The 7,452-nt window shown below is 42.7% G+C and overlaps 1 protein-coding gene across 3 annotated transcripts in view; it reads left to right on the top strand.

The window, feature by feature from the left end:
• The first annotated feature begins 617 nt into the window (after positions 1-617).
• reps1 (RALBP1 associated Eps domain containing 1) overlaps positions 618-7,452 on the top strand; it is a 63,274-nt gene continuing 56,439 nt past the window's right edge. For 2 of the 3 annotated variants that reach the window (XM_048536037.2, XM_048536034.2), the window contains exon 1: positions 618-854. The gene's annotated coding sequence lies outside the window, so the exon portion shown is untranslated. Of the gene's footprint in view, positions 855-1,168; positions 1,583-7,452 lie in introns of those variants that run through there. The other variant, XM_048536036.2, reaches the window with a different exon arrangement.

The following is a 7,452-nucleotide window of genomic DNA, read 5'->3' as shown; positions in this document are numbered from 1 at the left end:
CTGCTTGGCCTGCTGTGTTCATCCAGCTCCACACCTTGTTATCCCTCTCGTTCACAACACTTTTACAAGTGGGAACAATTTCTCATTTTCCACTGTCTCAACCCCTTATGATCTTGGGCAGAACAGCCTTCAGTGGCACACGCACTAGGACTTTGAAAATTTCCATCAAATGTCCCCTCATCTTCGGCCTCTCGACAGAAAATTTGCAAGTGAAGAGTTCATGCAGCCCGGGGTAGTAGAGGGTTGAGTATTGGGAAGAAGTGAGGGGGGGGAAAGTTGGCTTACACCCCCTTCTAGAATCAGGAGCAGTGTGGTCGGTACGAAGGAGGGAAATACAATTTCATGCTTCTACAGAACATTCCAATCTTGAAATGTGTCACTAGGCTCGAAACATTAAACCTGTTTCTCTCCACGCAGATATTGGCAGGTATGCCACATTTTTCCAGCAATTTATAAAATTCACCCCCCACCCACAAAATGGCGATCTTCCCGCCAGAAATAACGGCTACCCAGGGGGGCTGGGTATTGGAGGACGCGCGTCACGTGACGAACGGCTTTCTTCTGCTCGTGCAGTCCGTCCTATCGTCACGTGGCCAACAGATGCGATCCCCGGGTATCGCCCCGCCCACTCGCCCTTCGGGGCGGTGTAGGTCCCACCCTCCGTTCACGCTCTGAGACGGGACTCAACGGTATTGGCCGACAGTCGCCCGCGGTGTTTTCGTGAGTGATGTGGGTTGCAAGGTTTGGGGCGGCCGGTTCCTCTCGCGAGAACAGATCATCAGCCCACCCCCTCCCCCACAGAGTGATCTGATCGCGGGAGCTGGGTGGCTATCACACTGGCAAGACTTTAAGAGGTAATGGGGAAAAGGGGGCGGGGAAAGGGGCCGCAGCGAGCGCTCCTTCGGAGACTCCTTAAAGATGATTGTTGGGGGAGGGGGTGCTACTGATACATGAGATCACGTCCGTCCACGCTGCTTCGCCGCAGTTAGAGTTTTAGTCTTGGTGATCAGGGAAGGGCTAGAGAGGAACGGGCTCGGCCCCCGGGGTTTTGGGGGATGTGAGCGGGGGTGCCGGACCAACATGGCGATCCCGAGGGCGGCAGCGGGGCAACTACAACTCCCAGCCCGCACCGCGGCGCCCCCTCGCCTCCCCACTAGCGCGCAGCCGCAGATCTCCCGCAAGGGAAGGAAAGTGGCGCTTGCTGTAACCTAATCAGGGGCTGGGGGGGGGGGGAAGAAAGGCTATTGTTTTTGTGACTGCGGGCTGTTTTAATCAGGATACTGGGCAAATGCAACTGGGATGCAAATTCGCCGTGCTCCAAATAAACCGTGCAACAAGCCCGAGGTTCTTAGTGGCCTCTCGATGCTGTGCAGTTGTTTCATAGGCAACTTCTGTGTATTCAGGGCTGTGTTGAGGTTGCCCAATAATCAGGCTTGTATTTCGAGATTTGGTTTCTGTTTTCTACGTGTCCTTCGTCCTGTATCACGCTCAGTCCTCGCGGTCGGCGACTGCACCGCGTGTGTGAATTAAAGGGCGACAGGAGGTTGGGAATTCAACTGAAAGCTCCTGTAATAACAAACTGGTAATTTACAGTAAACCATTCTGTTTTCACAGCCAGTATTAGTTGTGTTTTACTTTTTATTGCACTATTCGTTTACAGTCCTGGGTTGATAAATTTGCTCATAGGTGATCCTGTTTGTATCCGCGGAATTCGAGGATGAGTTACAACGTCATGTGCTTTAGTCAGGGTTTTCGTGTAATGTTTTCCCGTTTTTAATCTCTAGTGATTCTATTTTATCTTGCCTGGTATGTGTACTGAGTTGGCTATCAGCCAGAGTAATGGTTGTTACTTGTACTCAAGAATTTGGAAATATCTGTACACTTAATTGCTATCCAGTTAATATCTCTCTTGGTGCTGGAACAAAATAGGATGGTATTGCATATTCTTATGATTACAGTATAAACGCTTAATCGTGACCTAGTACCAGATGATAATGTAACCATATCTAAGATTTGTTGGTTGGGGAAACATTAAGTTGGGGAAAGTTAGGGCAAGTGTTAGAACAAACATGTTTATGTTTGTACCCTTGCAGAAATTGTGATTTCTGTTTCAACAAAAGTCAATGTTTTCAGCCAAAAAAATGAGCAGTCAAAACTACACTCCTGTCCCATTGTCAGTTTCTGATAATGAGGGATGAACCTGTTGTTAATTACTGAAAACGGATTCATGTTCTCGGGGTTTGGCATACTCTTTTCTCCTTGGTCCAGACAAAAGCACTGGCAACTACTGTTGGTTTTCGTGTGCTTGGTTGCATCTTTTGAAAGTTCTTTGAATTTTAACTGGTATCAAGTGTCTAAATTTGATTAAAATAGAGTTGCAACAATTCAGGACAACAAAGTGTGGAGCTGGATGAACAGAGCAGGCCAAATGCTGACGTTTCGCACCTAGACCCTTCATTAGAAGGTCTGGGCCTGAAACGTCAGCTTTTGTGCTCCTAAGATGCTGCTTGGCCTGCTGTGTTCATCCAGCTTGTCTCGGATTCTCCAGCATCTGCAGTTCCCATTATCTCTGCAACAATTCAGTTCTGGCAGACTTTAAAGACAGAAGTAATTAATGCCTGGAGCCCATATGACCCTTTAGTTATATTTGAGTCATACTATCAGTTGCTTTCCTGAGAAACCAGAATTGCAATTGGGAATCATTGCAAATGATTTGAAGGTCTAAATTATGAGATATATTAGTGGCACGGTGGCACAGTGGTTGGCACTGCTGTCTCTCCGTGCCTGGGACGTGGGTTCAGTTCCACCCTTAGGTGACTGTACATGTGGAGTTGGCACATTCTCCCTATGTGTGGGTTTCCCCCAGATGCTCTGGTTCACCCCCCACCCCCCGCCCGTCCAAACATGTGCAGGCTAGGTGGATTGGCCGTGCTCAATTGCCCTGTATGTTCAGATGTTTAGATTAGTGGGTTATAGAGGAATGGGTTTGGGTGGGTGCTTTGAGGTTCAGTGTGGACTTGATGGGCGGAAGGGCCTGTTTCCACACTGTAGGGATTCTATAATAACAAAAAAAATCCAATAAACTAGTAGTATGAATTTTGATGACGTTTCAGAAAATTTTAATTCACAAACTACTTGAACTAAAATAGATAATTGCTTTTCTGTGCATTGTGCACCAAATTTTTGTGAACCATTCTGGTGTGCCCTTATCCAAGGAGAGAGATACTGTTATTGGCGGTAGTCCAGAGAAGGTTCACAAAATTAATCCCAAGAATGGAGGGATTTTCTTGGCGGCTTGGACTTCTACTCGTGAGTTTAGGAAGATAAGACAAAACATACAAGGGGCTTGATGAGGTAGGTGCAAAGAAACAAACGTGGAACACTGGGGAAAACCTCAACAGGTCAGTATCTTTGGTGAGAGAAACAATTAACATCTTGAGTCTTGTCTTTTATGACTACTCTTCACAATGGAGAGTTGTTTTCCCTTGAGTGTGTCTAGGACCAGAGGGTATAATCTAAGAATGAGAGATTGCACATTGAAGACAGATGACCCGTCATCTTTTTCTTTCTGGGAATGGTGAATATGATATTTTTTACCAGAGGGCTGTTGAGCCTCTGTCACTAAATTGTTTGATGGGCCATACGGCCTACTTTTGCTCCTCTGCCTTTTTTTAGTAAACATAATTTCCCTTTCATATACCCATGTTGATTGTGTCTGAACTTGAATTAGACCACATTCTTGGTTTCAAGAAATACATCATGCTTTGGTTTATTTATAATGGTTTTCCTTGAATTTGCAACATGTCACCTTTTTGACTTGGCTGGAAGAGTAGACTCTGATCATCTAAAAGTGTTGGGACGTAAGTTCCGTGATTCTCCGGATCATTAGTTGCAATTTGAATGCAAAATCATTGGCAGGCCTGAAAGAAATGCCAACTATCATTTACCAAAATTACGCCAGGTGACCATGGATACTTTGCATAAATTCTGTAGTTGTTTTCACAATGGAAGACATGAGTTCTGATTACTTCTGAGTTTCATGTATCTTCTTTTGACTTGATTTTGTTTCGTGATGCTCAAAAGCATTATGCATTCAGGAGTTTGACTGAATACATAATTGCTTTTAGAAGATAACCTGTAACCTTTTCTGAACTTGAGTTGTCTGAGCTTGTGCGCTGATGAAATCTTCATTGAGGTAGATCAGTTGAAAGATAGAGGAGTTGATCCAGTGACTGAACAATGGTTTCATTTATAGTTGGATCGTAACGGTCATCTTCATAGGCTGTAATGTGTCTATGTGAGACTTCTTTTTCAGCTGATTATGCCACATCGTCGGAGGAGGGCTTCATTGCATTATGTGCAGCTCAACCTTGAATACCAAACAGTTTTTTTTCTTCTTTAGATGTATTCTCTTCAGTCAGTGACTTCAATGTTTCGATCATGCTGACAATAAATTTTACCTACCTGAATTCTTTACAAAGAATAGGAATCCTTGAATTGAAACATGATACCTAATTGTGTTGTGTTTTAAGGGATGTTTAGGGGCAGTACAGTGGCTCAGTGGTTGGTGTTGCTGCCTTGCGGTGCCAGGGACCTGGGTTCAATTTGACCCTTGGGTAACTGTCTGTGTGGAGTTTGCACATTCTCTTCTTGTCTGCGTGGGTTTCCTCCCACAGTCTGAAGATGTGCAAGTTAGTTTGATTAGCTATGCTGAGTTACCCATAGAGTTCAGACATGTATAGGGTTGGGGTGGGGGGGTGGTGGATGTGGGTGGCATGCTGTTTGGATGTACAATGTGGACTCTGGCCAAATGGCCTGCTTCCACACTGTGGATTCTGTGATATTGGATTTGTTCCTCCCATGAGTCAGAGTTAATTTTTGTTGCTCTTGCTCTTGTAAGACGAGTCAAACCTGAATTTTGTCTTGTAAGCCTGTAGTTTTGTGAAAAAGTAAACTAAGTTTAAAATTTGTACGTAAAATGCCCCCCTACTCAACTAACAAAGCACAATCCAAACTTTATCTCACATTAGATAATAAAATGTGAGGCTGGATGAACACAGCAGGCCAAGCAGCATCTCAGGAGCACAAAAGCTGACGTTTCGGGCCTAGACCCTCTCTGATGAAGGGTCTAGGCCCGAAACGTCAGCTTTTGTGCTCCTGAGATGCTGCTTGGCCTGCTGTGTTCATCCAGCCTCACGTTTTATTATCTTGGAATTCTCCAGCATCTGCAGTTCCCATTATCTCTCTCAATCCAAACTTTCCTTTCTGTGTGTGTGTGTGTGTGTGTGTGTCTATATAAAGTGTGCCACAGGGATCAGTGCTGGGGGCTTCAACTATTAACAGTCGATATCAATGACTGACTTGGGTAAAGGGCTGAATGTATGATAGCTGAGTTTTCTGAAAACGGGTAGCTGTGAAAAGGACTTAAACACACGTGGGCAAAAATATGGCAGATGAAGTACGACGTGTCACAGAGTTTGTACACTTTGAAAGGAAGATTAGAAAAATTAGGTCGGTAAGGCAAATGAATAGTGTTTATTACTAAGGGATTGGAATGTACAAGTAGGGATATTTGGCTACAGTTGTACAATGTTGGTCAGACCACACATGGAAATACTCTATACTTTTCCTCATTTAAGAAAAGATATAGAAGAAACTGCTCTGAGTCAGTTCTCTCAGCTGATTCCTGGGCTGAAGACGGTTTATCTTCTGCATAAATGTTAGACAATTTGGGCCTGGATTTGTTGGAGTTTAAAAGAATGAAAATTGAGATGTTTAAGATCTTGAGGGGTCTTGACAGGATTGGTGATGAAAAGATATTTACTCGTGGGAGAGAGAGTAGAACTAGAGGATTCAGCTTGAAAGCAAGGACTCTGTCATGTATATCAGGTGAATTTTCTTCCCTGGAGAGCTATGGAGGCAGGATTGTTGCCTTAAATATTTAGTTATATTCTTGACTGACAAATTGGGTATAGCTTAGAGACCGCAGTTAGATCAGCTATGATCTAGATAAATGGTGGAGCAGGCAAGAGTGACTGACCTACTCCTATTCTTGTATCTTTGCATGACTTGAAGTTCACATCGTTTACATATGGTGCTGATGCTGAATAGAAGTGATGTAGTGGTATTTGTATAAAATGTTTTGTCTCTCCACATATTCCTGTCATCCCCCATTAAGAAAACTGTTTTTCCTGTGTAACCACACACTGTTCTGTGGCTGAATGCGCAGGTTAGCAGGTCTGCTTTTGGATTTCTGTAGGTGGGACACTCTCTAACTGGTTTGCAAGTTGTGGTTTTTCTGATTAGGTTCCTTTCTTTTCCTTGGTTATGAACAGGAAAAGACAATGTGGCTATGTGATCTGTTGCACTGTTGTTGTCTATCTGCTTTCCACTTGACGTTAATTCTGAGGAATCTTTTCCTCGTTACACAAATGAATTGCTTCCCACTTGCACTCCTTTTTTAATTGAATGAAGCAAGACTTCATTTCCTCTCTGAAGGACAGTATAGCTCAATTTTACTGTTTCTCTATTTAAGAATTAGATACTTCAGTATGAGACAAATCATTTCAAAAACTGCCCCATATAAATATCAGTGGTACAGTAAACAAGCTAGTATTAGATGCTGTGTCTCAATTTGGCATGATAGGAAGTAATTTCTTCCTGCTTGCTTCACATTTATTTTCTGGCATTGGATTGCAACTTTTAAAGGGCTTTTCACCGCAGACATCTAGAAAGCACTTTATTAAACTTACGTGCACCAGTAAATACGTTTTAGAATGGGTTACATAGTATCTTATAAAGGGATATAATGAATCAACTAGTTCCTCTCTCTCTTTCATTGATTGCAAAGTAGTATTACCGTTTATCCAAATAACAGGTTAGTATTATAAGTTACACATGATTTTAGTACTTGAAACCTCAAATTGGGTTACGGCTATCCAATTATTCGCTACTCTACTGTTTTCATATTGTGCATGGATGCAGTTTTGTGGGGGCTTCTATTCTGCTGTCTCACTCCTAGTTAATATATTTTTTCTTTGATCACTGACATTCTTTCAGGATAGTTTAGAATTATGATATCTGTATCAAGAAATTAATCTGCAGCTGACATGCCCAGGGTTGTAATTTTATTATGCAGCGCTTATGTAGGCTTGCATTGACTGTGTTCTGTAGATTTGAGGTTTTATTGAGAATATTAGAATGTAGAGTTGTCATCTTAATTTATCAAGCGTTAAGAGATAATGTTTTCATTGAAATATTTATTCTGTGGGGAAATAGCCACTATTTGTCAATACATAATCTTTGAAACACACATGCTGTGAATAAATGCGATCAAAATAGACTTGTAGATTACAGTTACATGGCACGTGGTTAAAGTAATTTAGCATCACCTCAGCTATGACCCAGTTAAAATTTCCAGATATTAAATATTATTCTTTGCACCTGCTATAA

Source organism: Stegostoma tigrinum, chromosome 9, assembly GCF_030684315.1.
Source record: "Stegostoma tigrinum isolate sSteTig4 chromosome 9, sSteTig4.hap1, whole genome shotgun sequence".
Classification (NCBI taxonomy): domain Eukaryota; kingdom Metazoa; phylum Chordata; class Chondrichthyes; order Orectolobiformes; family Stegostomatidae; genus Stegostoma; species Stegostoma tigrinum.
The sequence above is the reverse complement of the archived record's forward strand: the minus strand, read 5'-3'. Positions and strand labels throughout refer to the sequence as shown.